The 14,001-nt window shown below is 52.4% G+C and overlaps 1 long non-coding RNA gene across 1 annotated transcript; it reads left to right on the top strand.

Moving 5' to 3' along the window:
• Positions 1-8,499: 8,499 nt before the first annotated feature.
• LOC144678284 (uncharacterized) lies at positions 8,500-10,584 on the top strand. Its single transcript, XR_013576022.1, has 2 exons — positions 8,500-8,623; positions 10,438-10,584. It is a non-coding gene; the product is annotated as an uncharacterized LOC144678284 (long non-coding RNA).
• Positions 10,585-14,001: the final 3,417 nt, after the last annotated feature.

Here is a 14,001-nt window from a genome sequence, read left to right as displayed (position 1 = left end):
TCCAGTCCTTAGAAACCTCCCTATCTCTGTAACCTCCAGCCCCTACAACCCTCCCTATCTCTGTACACTCCATTCCCTACAACCCTCCCTATCTCTGTAACCTCCATTCCCTACAATCCTCCCTATCTCTGTAACCTCAAACCCCAGAACCCTCCCGATTGCTGTGACCTCCATTCCCTACATCCCTCTCTATCTCAGTACCCTCCATTCCCTACAATCATCCCTATCTCTTAACCTTCAATTCCAACAAACCTCCCTTTCTCTGTAACCTCCAGTCCCGACAACCCTCCCTATCTCTGTAACCTCCAGTTCCTACAACCCTCCCCATCTCGGTAACCTCTAGTCCGTACAACCCTCCCGATCTCTGTAACCTCCTCCAGCCCGTACAACCGTCCCTATCTCCATAACCTCCTCCAGCCCCTACACCCCTCCCAATCTCTGTAAAACCCTCCAGCCCCCACAACCCTCCCTATCTCTGTAACCTCCTCCAGCCCCTACACCCCTTCCTATCTCTGTAACCTCCTCCAGCCCTTACACCCCTCTCTATCTCTGGAACCTCCTCCAGCGCCTACAAACTTCCCTATCTCTTTAACCTCCTCCAGCCCTTACAATGCTGCCTATCTCTGTGACATCATCCAATCGCTCAAACCCTGCCTATCACTGAATCCTCCTCCAGCCCCTTCAGTCCTCCTTTTCTCTGTGACCTCCTCCAGCACATCCAACCTTCCCTATCTCTGTATCCTCCCCCAGACACTACAACCCTCCCTATCTCTGTAACCTTCTACAGCACCCACAACCCTCCCTATCTCTGTATCCAACCCCAGCCCCTACAACCCTCTCTATCTCTGTATCCGCCCCCAGCCCCTACAACCCTCCCTATCTCTGTAACCTCCTACAGCCCCTACAACCCTCCCAATCTCTGTATCCTCCCCCAGCCACTACAACACTCCCTATCTCTGTGAGCACCAGTCCATACAACCCTTCCTATCTCTGTAACCTCCAGTCCCTACAACCCTCCCTATCTCTGTAACCTCCGGTCCCTACAACCCTCCCTATCTCTGTAACCTCCAGTCTCTACAACCCACCCTTATCTGTAACCTCCAGTCGCAACAACCCTCCCTACCTCTGTAACCTCCAGTCCCAACAACCCTCCCTATCTCTGTAACCTCCAGTCCGTACAACCCTCCCTATCTCCGTAACCTGCAGTCCCTACAACCCTCCCTATCTCTGTAACCTCCACTCCCTACAACCCTCACTATCTCTGTAACCTCCACTCCCTACAACCCTCCCAATCTCTGTAACCTCCAGTCCCTCCAACCCTCCCTAGCTCTGTAACCTCCAGTCCCTACAACCCTCCCTATCTCCGTAACCTCCAGCCCGTACAACCCTCCCTATCTCTGTAAACCCCTGCCCGTACAACCCTCCCTATGTCTGTACCCTCCATTCCCTACAATCCTCCCTAACTCTGTAACCTCCAGTCCCTACAAACCTCCCTATCTCTGTAACCTCCAATCACTACACCCCTCGCTATTGCTGTAACCTCCAGTCCCTACAAACCTCCCTATCTCTGTAACCTCCTCAACACATCCAACCTTCCCTATCTCTGTATCCTCCCCAAGACCCTACAACCCTCCCTATCTCTGTAACCTCCAGTCCCTACAACCCTTCCTTTCTCTGTAACCTCCAGTCCCTACAACCCTCCCTATCTCTGTAACCTCTAGACCCTACAATGCTCCCTATCTCAGTAACATCCAGTCCCTACAAACCTCCCTTTCTCTGTAACCACCAGTCCCTACCACCCACCCTATCTCTGTAACCTCATCCAGACCCTACAACCCTCCCTATCTCTGTAACCTCCAGTCCCTACAAACCTCCCTTTCTCTGTAACCTCCAGTCCCTACAACCCACCCTATCTCTGTAACCTCATCCAGCCCCTACAACCCTCCCTATCTCTGTAACCTCCCGTCCCTACAAACCTCCCTATCTCTGTAACCTCCAATCCCTACAACCCTCCCTATTGCTGTGACCTCCAGTCCGTACATCCCTCCTTATCTCTGAAACCTCCTCCAGCCCCGACAAACCTCCCTATCTCTGTTACCTCCAGTCCCTACAACCATCCCTATCTCTGTAAACTCCTCGAGCCCGTACAAACCTCCCTATCTCTGTAACCTCCTTTCCCTACAACCATCCCTATCTCTGTAACCTCCTCCAGTCCCTACAACCCTCCCTATCTCTGTATCCTCCTGTCCCTACATCCCTCCCTATCTCTGTAACCTCCAGCCCCTACAACGCTCCCTATCTCTGTAACCTCCAGTCCCTACAACCCTCCATATCTCTGTAAGCTCTAGACCATACAATGCTCCCTATCTCTGTAACCTCCAGTTCCTACAACCCTACCTATCTCTGTAACCTCCAGTCCCTACAACCCTCCCTATCTCTGTAACCTCCAGTCCCTACAACCCACACTATCTCTGTAACCTCCAGACCCTACAACAACGCCCTATGTCTGAACCCTCCAGTCCCTACAACCCTCCCTATCTCAGTAACCTCCAGTCCCTACAAACCCCCCTTTCTCAGTAACCTCCTGTCCCTACAACCCTCCCTATCTCTGTAACCTCCAGTCCCTACAAACCTCCCTATCTATGTAACCTCCAATGCCTACAACCCACCCTATTGCTGTGACCTCCAGTCCGTACATCCCTCCTTATCTCTGTAACCTGCTCCAGCCCCGACAAACCTCCCTATCTCTGTTACCTCCAGTCCCTACAACCCTCCCTATCTCTGTAACCTCCTCGAGCCCGTACAACCCTCCCTCTCTCTGTAACCTCCTTGAGCCCGTACAAACCTCTCTATCTCTGCAACCTCCTTTCCCTACAACCTTCCCTATCTCTGTAACCTCCTCCAGTCCCTACAACCCTCCCTATCTCTGTATCCTCCTGTCCCTACTGCCCTCCCTATCTCTGTAACCTCCAGCACCTACAACGCTCCCTATCTCTGTAACCTCCAGTCCCTACAACCCTCCCTATCTCTGGAACCTCCTCCAGTCCCGACAACCCTCCCTATCTCTGTAACCTCCTCCAGTCCCGACATCCCTCCCTATCTCTGTAACCTCCAGTCCCTACAACCCACCCTATTTCTGTAACCTCCCCCAGCCCCTACAACCCTCCCGATCTGTGTAACCTCCTCCAGCCCCTACAACCCTCCCTATCTCTGTAACCTCCCCGAGCCCCTACAACCCTCCCTATCTCTGTAACCTCCCCCAGCCCCTACAACCCTCCCTCTCTCTGTAACCTCCAGTCCCTACAACCCTCACTTTATCTGTAACCTCCAGTCCCTACAACCCTCCCTATCACTGTAACCTCCAGCCCGTACAACCCTCCCTAATACTGTACACTCCGTTCCCGACAAACCTCCCTATCTCTGTAACCTCCAGTCCCTACAATCCTCCCTATCTCTGTAACCTCCAATCCCTACAACCTTCCCTATTGCTGTGACCTCCAGTCTCTACATCCCTCCCTATTTCTGTTCCCTCCATTCCATACAACCCTCCCGATCTCTGTAACATTCAGTCTCTACAATCCTCCCTATCTCTGTAACCTCCAATCCCTACAACCCTCCCGATCTCTGTCACCTCCTCCAGCCCCTACAACCCTCCCTATTTCTGTAACCTCCTCCAGCCTCTACACACCGCCCCATCTCAGTAAGCTCCTCCAGTCCCTACAACCCTCCCAATCTCTGTATCCTCCCCCAGCCCCTACAACCCTCCCTATCTCTGTGAGCGTCATTCCATACAACCCTCCCTATCTCTGTAACCTCCAGTCCCTACAACCCTCCCTATCTCAGTAAGGTCCATTCACTACAACCATCCCTATCTCTGTAACCTCCAGTCCCTACAACCCTCCCTATCTCTGTAACCTCCTCCAGCACCTACAACCCTCCCTATCCCTGTAATCTCCAGTCTCTACAAAGCTCCCTATCTCTGTAACCTCCTCCAGCCCCTATAACCCTCCCTATCTCTGTAACCTCCTCCAGCCCCTACACCCCTCCCTATCTCTGTAACCTCCTCCAGACCCGACAACCCTCCCTATCTCTGTATCCTCCTCCAGCCACTACACCTCTTCCTATCTCTGTAACCTCCTCCAACCCCTACACCCCTCCCGATCTATGTAACCGCCTCCAGCCCTTACACCCCTCTCTATCTCTGTAACCTCCTCCAGCCCCTACAACCCTCACTATCTTTGTAACCTCCTCCAGCCCTTACAATGCTGCCTATCTCTGTGACATCACCCAATCGCTAAAACCCTGCCTATCACTGAATCTTCCTCCAGCCCCTTCAGTCCTCCTTTTCTCTTTGACCTCCTCCAGCACATCCAACCTTCCCTATCTCTGTATCCGCCCCCAGACACTACAACTCTCCGAATCTCTGTAACCACCAGTCCCTACAACCCTCCCTATTTCTGTAACCTCCTCCAGCCTCTACAACCCTCCCTATCTCTGTTACCTCCAGTCCCTACAGCCCTCACTATCTATGTAACCTCCAGACCCTACAACACTCCCTATCTCTGTAACCTCCAGTCCCTACACCCCTCACTATCTCTGTAACCTCCAATCCCAACAACCCTCCCTATCTCAGTAACCTCCAGTCCCTACAACCCTCCCTATCTCTGTAACCTCCAGTCGCTACAACCCTCCCTATCTCTGTAACCTCCAGTCCCTACATCGCTCCCTATCTCTGTAACCTCGAGCTTCTACAACCCTCCCTATCTCTGTAACTTCCAGTCCCTGCAACCCTCCCTATCTCTGTAACCTCCTGACACTACAACCCTCCCCACCTCTGTAACATCCTCCAGTCCCTTCAACACTCCCTATCTCTGTAAACTCCAGTCCATACAACCCTCCCTATCTCTGTAACCTCCATTACCTACAACCCAACCTATCTCTGTTACCTCCAGTCCCGACAACCCTCCTGATCTCTGTAACCTCCAGTCACGACAACCCTCCGAATCTCTGTAACCTCCAGTCCCTACAAACCTCCCTATCTCTGTAACCTCCTGTCCTTACAACCCTCCCTATCTCTGTAACCTACAGTCCCTACAACCCTCCCTATCTCTGCAACCTCCATTCCCACAACCCTCCCTATTTCTGTATCCACCCTCAGCCCCTACATCCCTCCCTATCTCTGTATCGTCCTCCAGCCCCTACAACCCTCCCTATCTCTGTATCCTTCACTAGCCCTTACAACCCACCCTACCTCTGTAATTTCCAGTCCCTACAACCCTCCCTATCTCAGTAACCTCCAGTCCCTACAACCCTCCGTATCTCTGTAACCTGCAGTCCCTACAACCCTCCCTATCTCAGTAGCATCCAGTCCCTACAACCCTCCCTATCTCTGTAACCTCCAGACCCAACAACCCGCCCTATGTTTGTAGCCTCCAGTCCCACCAACCCTCCCTATCTCTGTAACCTCCAGTCCCTACAACCCTCCCTATCTCATTAGCATCCAGTCCCTACATCCCTCCCCATCTCAGTAGCATCCATTCCCTACAACCCTCCCTATCTCTGTAACCTCCAGTCCCTACAACCCTCCCTATCTCAGTAGCATCCATTCCCTACAACCCTCCCTATCTCTGTAACCTCCTCCAGCCCCTAGAACCTTCCCTATCTCTGTAACCTCCAGTCCCTACATCCCTCCCTATCTCTGTAACCTCGAGTTTCTACAACCCTCCCTATCTCTGTAACTTCCAGTCACTGCAACCCTCCCTATCTCTGTAACCTCCTGACACTACAACCCTCCCCACCTCTGTAACCTCCTCCAGTCCCTACAACACTCCCTATCTCTGTAAACTCCAGTCCATACAACCCTCCCTACCTCTGTAACCTCCATTACCTACAACCCAACCTATCTCTGTTACCTCCAGTCCCGACAACCCTCCCGATCTCTGTAACCTCCAGTCACGACAACCCTCCCAATCTCTGTAACCTAGAGTCCCTACAAACCTCCCTATCTCTGTAACCTCCAGTCCTTACAACCCTCCCTATCTCTGTAACCTACACTCCCTACAAGCCTCCCTATCTCTGTAACCTCCTCCAGCCACTACACCCCTCCCTATCTCTGTAACCTCCTCCAACCCCTACACACCTCCCTATCTATGTAACCTCCTCCAGCACTTACACCCCTCTCTATCTCTGTAACCTCCAATCCCTACAACCCTCCCTATCTCTGTAACCTCCAATCCCTACAACCCTCCCTATCTATGTAACTTCCAGTCCCCACAACCCTCCCTATCTCTGTAACCTCCAGTCCCTACAGCCCTCCCTATCTTTGTAACCTCCAGTCCCTACAGCCCACCCTATCTTTGTAACCTCGAGTCCCTACAATCCTCCCTATCTCTGTAAATTCCTCCAGTCCCTACAACCCTCCCTATCTCTGTAAACTCCTCCAACCCCTACAACACTCCCTATCTTTGGAACCTCCAGTCCCTACAACCCTCCCTATCTCTGGAACATCCAGTCCCTACAACACTCCCTATCTTTATAACCTCCAGTCCCTACAACCCTCCCTATCTCTGTAACCTCCAGTCCCTACCACACTCCCTATCTCTTTAACCTCCAGTCCATAAAGCCCTCACTATCTCTGTAACCTCCAGTCCCTACAACCCTCCTTATCTCTGTAACCTCCAGTCCCTACAACCCTCCCTATCTCTGTACCCACCAGTCCCAACAACCCTCCCTATCACTGTAACTTCCTCCAGCCCCTACAACCTTCCCTATGTCTGTAACCTCCAGACCCTACAACCCTCCCAATCCCTGTAAATTCCTCCAGCCCCTACAACCCTCCCTATCTCTGTAACCTCCTCCAGACCCTAGAACCCTCCCTATCTCTGTAACCTCCAGTCCCTACATCCCTCCCAATCTCTGTAACCTCCAATCCCTACAATCCTCCCTATCCCTGTTACATCCAGTCCGTACAACCCTCCCTATTTTCTGTAACCTACTCCAGTCCCTTCAATCCTGCCTATCTCTGTAACCTCCTCCAGTCCCTACAACCCTCCCTATTTCTGTAAACTCCAGTCCCTACAACCCTCACTAACTCTGTAATCTCCTCCAGTCCCTACAACTCTCCCTATCTCTGGAACATCCAGTCCCTACAACACTGCCTATCTATGTAACCTCCAGTCCCTACAAACCACCCTATCTCTGTAACCTCCAGTCCCTTCAACCCTCCCTATCTTTGTAACCTCCAGTCCCTACAACCCTTCCTATCTCTGTAACCTCCAGTCCCTACAACCCTCCCTATCTCTGTAACCTCCAGTCCCGACATCCCTCCCTATCTCTGCAACCTCCACTCCCTACAACTCTCCCTATCTCTGTAACCTCCAGTCCATAAAGCCCTCACTATCTCTGTAAACTCCAGTCCCTACAACCCTCCCTATCTCTGTAACCTCCAGTCCCTACTACCCTCCTTATCTCTGTAACCTCCAGTCCCTGCAACCCTCCCTATCTCTGTAACCACCAGTCCCTACTACCCTCCTTATCTCTGTCACCTCCAGTCCCTACATCCCTCCCTATCTCTGTAACCTCCAGTCCCTACAACCCTCCCTATCTCTGTAACCTCCAGTCCCTACATCCCTCCCTATCTCTGTAACCTCCACTCCCTACAACCCTCCCTATCTCTGTAACCTCCAGTCCCTACAACCCTCCCTATCTCTGTAACCTCCACTCCCTACAACCCTCCCTATCTCTGTAACCTCCCTCTGTAAACTCCAGACCCTACAACCCTCCCTATCTCTGTAACCTCCAGTCCATAAAGCCCTCACTATCTCTGTAAACTCCAGTCCATACAACCCTCCCTATCTCTGTAACCTCCAGTCCCTACTACCCGCCCTATCTCTGTAACCACCAGTCCCAACAACCCTCTCTATCTCTGTAACCTCCTGCAGCCCCTACAACCCTCCCTATGTCTGTAACCTCCAGACCCTACAACCCTCCCTGTCCCTGTAAATTCCTCCAACCGCTACAACCCTCCCTATCTCTGTATCCACCAGTCCCTACAACCCTCCCTATCTCTGTAACCTCAAGTCCATTCAACCCTCCAGATCTCTGTAACCTCCAGTCCATACAACCCGCCCTATCTCTGTAACCTCCAGTCCCTACAACCCTCCCTATCTCTGTTGCCTCCAGTCCCTACAACCCTCCCTATCTCGGTAACCTCCAGTCCCTACAACCCTCCCTATCCCTCTATTCTCTTCCAGCCTCTGCAACCCTTCCTATCACTGTAACCTGCTCCAGCCCAGAACAGCTCAGTGCTCCAACTGTGGTCTAACCGAGGGATATGTAGACCAGAACTGTGCACAGTGCTCCGAGTGTGGTCTAACCGAGGGATACGGAGACCAGAACTATGCACAGTGCACCAAGTGTGGTCTAACCGAGGGATACGGAGACCAGAACTATGCACAGTGCTCCAAGTGTGGTCTAACCGAGGGATACGTAGACCAGAACTGTGCACAGTGCTCCAAGTGTGGTCTAACCGAGGGATACGGAGACCAGAACTGTGCACAGTGCTCCAAGTGTGCTCTAACCGAGGGATACGGAGACCAGAACTGTGCACAGTGCTCCAAGTGTGGTCTAACTGAGGGATACAGAGACCAGAACTGTGCACAGTGCTCCAAGTGTGATCTAACCGATGGTCTTTATTATCTTCTGAGATTTACAGAATTCCCTGTTACTTCCCTTTGTAAAATACTTTCTTCCTCACTTCCTGTCTCCCTGGCCCTCACTTTTCTCATTGACCCCCCGGTCACAGACTCACACGGATTAAATGGTGGGACCAGCCAGAGAGAACAAACCTGTGAAACACTCGAGTGTTTCATTAAACCAAAGCCCCCAAACACTGATTGAGGTCTGGATGAGTGGCTGCCTTGTCATCCTATAAACAGGACCCCTGACGGAGAGACTCCCTCCATAAACAGGACCCCTGACGGACAGACTCCCTCTTTAAACAGGGTCCCTGACGGAGAGACTCCCTCTTTAAACAGGGTCCCTGACGGAGAGACTCCCTCTTTAAACAGAGTCCCTGACGGAGAGACTCCCTCTTTAAACAGGGTCCCTGTCGGAGAGACTCCCTCTTTAAACAGGGTCCCTGACGGAGAGACTCCCTCTTTAAACAGGGTCCCTGTCGGAGAGACTCCCTCTTTAAACAGGGTCCCTGACGGAGAGACTCCCTCTTTAAACAGGGTCCCTGAGGGAGAGACTCCCTCTATAAACAGGGTCCCTGAGGGAGAGACTCCCTCTTTAAACAGGGTCCCCGACGGAGAGACTCCCTCTTTAAACAGGGTCCCTGAAGGAGAGACTCCCTCTTTAAACAGGGTCCCTGACGGAGAGACTCCCTCTTTAAACAGGGTCCCTGACGGAGAGACTCCCTCTTTAAACAGGGTCCCCGAGAGAGAGACTCCCTCTTTAAACAGGGTCCCTGACGGAGAGACTCCCTCTTTAAACAGGGTCCCTGACGGAGAGACTCCCTCTTTAAACAGGGTCCCTGACGGAGAGACTCCCTCTTTAAACAGGGTCCCCGAGAGAGAGACTCCCTCTTTAAACAGGGTCCCTGACGGAGAGACTCCCTCTTTAAACAGGGTCCCTGAGGGAGAGACTCCCTCTTTAAACAGGGTCCCTGACGAAGAGACTCCCTCTTTAAACAGGGTCCCTGACGGAGAGACTCCCTCTTTAAACAGGGTCCCCGAGGGAGTGACTCCCTCTTTAAACAGGGTCCCTGACGGAGAGACTCCCTCTTTAAACAGGGTCCCTGACGGACAGACTCCCTCTTTAAACAGGGTCCCTGACGGAGAGACTCCCTCTTTAAACAGGGTCCCTGAGGGAGAGACTCCCTCTTTAAACAGGGTCCCCGAGAGAGAGACTCCCTCTATAAACAGGGTCCCTGACGGAGAGACTCCCTCTTTAAACAGGGTCCCTGACGGAGAGACTCCCTCTTTAAACAGGGTCCCTGACGGAGAGACTCCCTCTTTAAACAGGGTCCCTGAGGGAGAGACTCCCTCTTTAAACAGGGTCCCTGAGGGAGAGACTCCCTCTTTAAACAGGGTCCCCGACAAAGAGACTCCCTCTTTAAACAGGGTCCCTGAGGGAGAGACTCCCTCTTTAAACAGGGTCCCTGAGGGAGAGACTCCCTCTTTAAACAGGGTCCCTGACGGAGAGACTCCCTCTTTAAACAGGGTCCCTGACGGAGAGACTCCCTCTTTAAACAGGGTCCCTGACGGAGAAACTCCCTCTTTAAACAGGGTCCCTGAGGGAGAGACTCCCTCTTTAAACAGGGTCCCTGACGGAGAGACCCCCTCTTTAAACAGGGTCCCTGACGGAGAGACTCCCTCTTTAAACAGGGTCCCTGACGGAGAGACTCCCTCTATAAACATGGTCCCCGAGAGAGAGACTCTCTCTTTAAACATGGTACCTTATAGAGGCCCTCACTGTAAATTATCCTCAGGCTGAACGCTGTCTGTTTTGATCATGAGTTTTGTTGTTTTCATCAAAAACCTGTCTGTAAATCGGATGAATAAACGATTGAAATACTCAGAACATTTGCTTGTTTCGATGTGTGTGAGGCAGAGAGTCAATTCCATCCTCATGTGTCTGTTTATCTGTCTTTAAATCATTTCGTCAGGAAATGCCTGTTTGTAAACTCCCTATCTCTGTAACCACCAGTCCCTACAACCCTCCCTATCTCTGTAACCACCAGTCCCTACAACCCTCCCTATCTCTGTAACCTCCAGTCCCTACAACCCTCCCTATCTCTGTAACCTCCAGTCCCTACAACCCTCCCTATCTCTGTAACCACCAGTCCCTACAACCCTCCCTATCTCTGTAACCACCAGTCCCTACAACCCTCCCTATCTCTGTAACCACCAGTCCCTACAACCCTCCCTATCTCTGTAACCACCAGTCCCTACAACCCTCCCTATCTCTGTAACCACCAGTCCCTACAACCCTCCCTATCTCTGTAACCACCAGTCCCTACAACCCTCCCTATCTCTGTAACCACCAGTCCCTACAACCCTCCCTATCTCTGTAACCACCAGTCCCTACAACCCTCCCTATCTCTGTAACCACCAGTCCCTACAACCCTCCCTATCTCTGTAACCTCCAGTCCCTACAACCCTCCCTATCTCTGTAACCTCCAGTCCCTACAACCCTCCCTATCTCTGTAACCTCCAGTCACTACAACCCTCCTTATCTCTGTAACCACCAGTTCCTACAACCCTCCCTATCTCTGTAACCTCCAGTCCCTACAACCCTCCCTATCTCTGTAACCTCCAGTCCCTACAACCCTCCCTATCTCTGTAACCTCCAGTCCCTACAACTCTCCCTATCTCTGTAAACTCCAGTCCTTCCAACCCTCCCTATCTCTGTAACCTCCAGTCCCTACAACCCTCCCTATCTCTGTAACCTCCAGTCCCTACAACCCTCCCTATCTCTGTAACCACCAGTCCCTACAACCCTCCCTATCTCTGTAACCTCCAGTCCCTACAACCCTCCCCATCTCTGTAACCTCCAGTCCCTACAACCCTCCCTATCTCTGTAACCTCCAGTCCCTACAACACTCCCTATCTCTGTAACCACCAGTCCCTACTACCCTCCCTATCTCTGTAACCACCAGTCCCTACAACCCTCCCTATCTCTGTAACCACCAGTCCCTACAACCCTCCCTATCTCTGTAACCTCCAGTCCCTACAACCCTCCCTATCTCTGTATCCTCCGCCAGCCACTTCAACACTCCCTATCTCTGTATCCTCCCCCAGCCCCTACAACCCTCCCTATCTCTGTAACCTCCCTCACACCCTACAACCCTCCCTATCTCTGTAACCTCCTCCTGGTCCTACAACCCTCCCTATTTCTGTAACCTCCATTCCCTACAAACCTCCCTATCTCTGTAACCTCCAGTCCCTACAAGCCTCCATATCTCTGTAACCTCCAATCACTACAACCCTCCCTATCTCTGTCACCTCCAGTCCCTTCAACCCTCCCTATCTCTGTAAACTCCAGTCCCTACAACCCTCCCTATCTCGGTAACCTCCTCCAGCCCCTTCAACCCTCTCTATCTCCGTAACCTCCATCCCTACAACCCACCCTATCTCTGTAGCCTCCAGTCCCTACCTCTGTAACCTCAAGTGCCTAACATCCTCCCTATCTCTGGAAATTCCTCCAGTCCCTACACCGCTCCATATCTCTGTAGCGTCCTCCAGCCCCTACAACCCTCCCTATCTCTGTAACCCACTCCAGCCCCTACACCCCTCCCTATCTCTGAAACCTCCAGTCCCTACAACCCTCCCCATCTCTGTAACCTCCTCCAGCCACTACAACCCTCCCTATCTCTGTAACCTCCTCCAGCCCCTACAACCCTCCCTATCTATTTAACCTCCTCCAGACACTACAACCCTCGCTATCTCTGTAACCTCCAGTCCCTTCAACCCTCCCTATCTCGGTAACCTCCAGTCCATTCAACCCTCCCTATCTCTGTAAACTCCTCTAACCCCTACAACCCTCCCTATCTCTTTAACCTCCTACAGCACCTGCAACCCTCCCTATCTTGTAACCTCTTCCTGCCCCTAAAACCCTCCCTATCTCTGTAACCTCCAGTCCCTTCAACCCTCCCTACCTCTGTAACCTCCTCCAGCCCCTGCAACCCTCCCTATCTTGTAACCTCCTCCAGCCCCTACAACCCTCCCTATCTCTGTAACCTCTAGTCCCTACAATCCTCCCTACCTCTGTAACCTCCTCCAGCCCCATCAACCCTCCCTGTCTCTGTAACCTCCTCCAGCCCCTTCAGTCCTCCTTTTATCTGTGACCTCCTCCAGCACATCCAACCCTCCCCATCTCTGTAACCTCCTCCAGCCACTACAACCCTCCCTATCTCTGTAACCTCCTCCAGCCCCTACAACCCTCCCTATCTATTTAACCTCCTCCAGACCCTACAACCCTCGCTATCTCTGTAACCTCCAGTCCCTTCAACCCTCCCTATCTCGGTAACCTCCAGTCCATTCAACCCTCCCTATCTCTGTAAACTCCTCTAACCCCAACAACCCTCCCTATCTCTTTAACCTCCTACAGCACCTGCAACCCTCCCTATCTTGTAACCTCTTCCTGCCCCTAAAACCCTCCCTATCTCTGTAACCTCCAGTCCCTTCAACCCTCCCTACCTCTGTAACCTCCTCCAGCCCCTGCAACCCTCCCTATCTTGTAACCTCCTCCAGCCCCTACAACCCTCCCTATCTCTGTAACCTCTAGTCCCTACAATCCTCCCTACCTCTGTAACCTCCTCCAGCCCCATCAACCCTCCCTGTCTCTGTAACCTCCTCCAGCCCCTTCAGTCCTCCTTTTATCTGTGACCTCCTCCAGCACATCCAACCTTCCCTATCTCTGTAACCTCCTCCAGCCCCACAACCCCTCCCTATCTCTGTAACCTCCTCCAGCCCCTACATCCCTCCCTATCTCTGTAACCTCCTCCAGCCCCTACAGCCCTCCCTATTTCTGTAACCTCCTCCAGTCCCTACAACCCTCACTATCTATGTAACCTCCAGTCCCTACAACCCTCCCTACCACTGTAACCTCCTCCAGCCCCTGCAACCCTCCCTATCTAGTAACCTCCTCCATCCCCTTCAACCCTCCCTATCTCTGTAACCTCCAGTCCCTACAACCCTCCCTACCACTGTAACCTCCTCCAGCCCCATGAACCCTCCCTATCTCTGTAACCTACTCCAGCCCCATCAACCCTCTCTGTCTCTGTAACCTCCTCCTGTCCCTACAACCCACCATATCTCTGTAACCTCCTCCAGCCCCTACAACCCTCCCTATCTCTGTGACCTCCTCCAGCCCCTACACCTTCCCTATCTCTGTAATCTACAGTCGCAACAACCCTCCCTATCTCTGTAACCTCCAGTCCATACAAACCTCGCTAGCGCTGTAACATCCTGTCCCTACAAGCCTCCCTATGTCTGT

The sequence above is a fragment of the Cetorhinus maximus genome, unplaced genomic scaffold (genome assembly GCF_964194155.1).
Source record: "Cetorhinus maximus unplaced genomic scaffold, sCetMax3.hap1.1 HAP1_SCAFFOLD_3955, whole genome shotgun sequence".
Lineage (NCBI taxonomy): Eukaryota > Metazoa > Chordata > Chondrichthyes > Lamniformes > Cetorhinidae > Cetorhinus > Cetorhinus maximus.
This window is presented reverse-complemented; position numbering and strand designations above follow the sequence as displayed.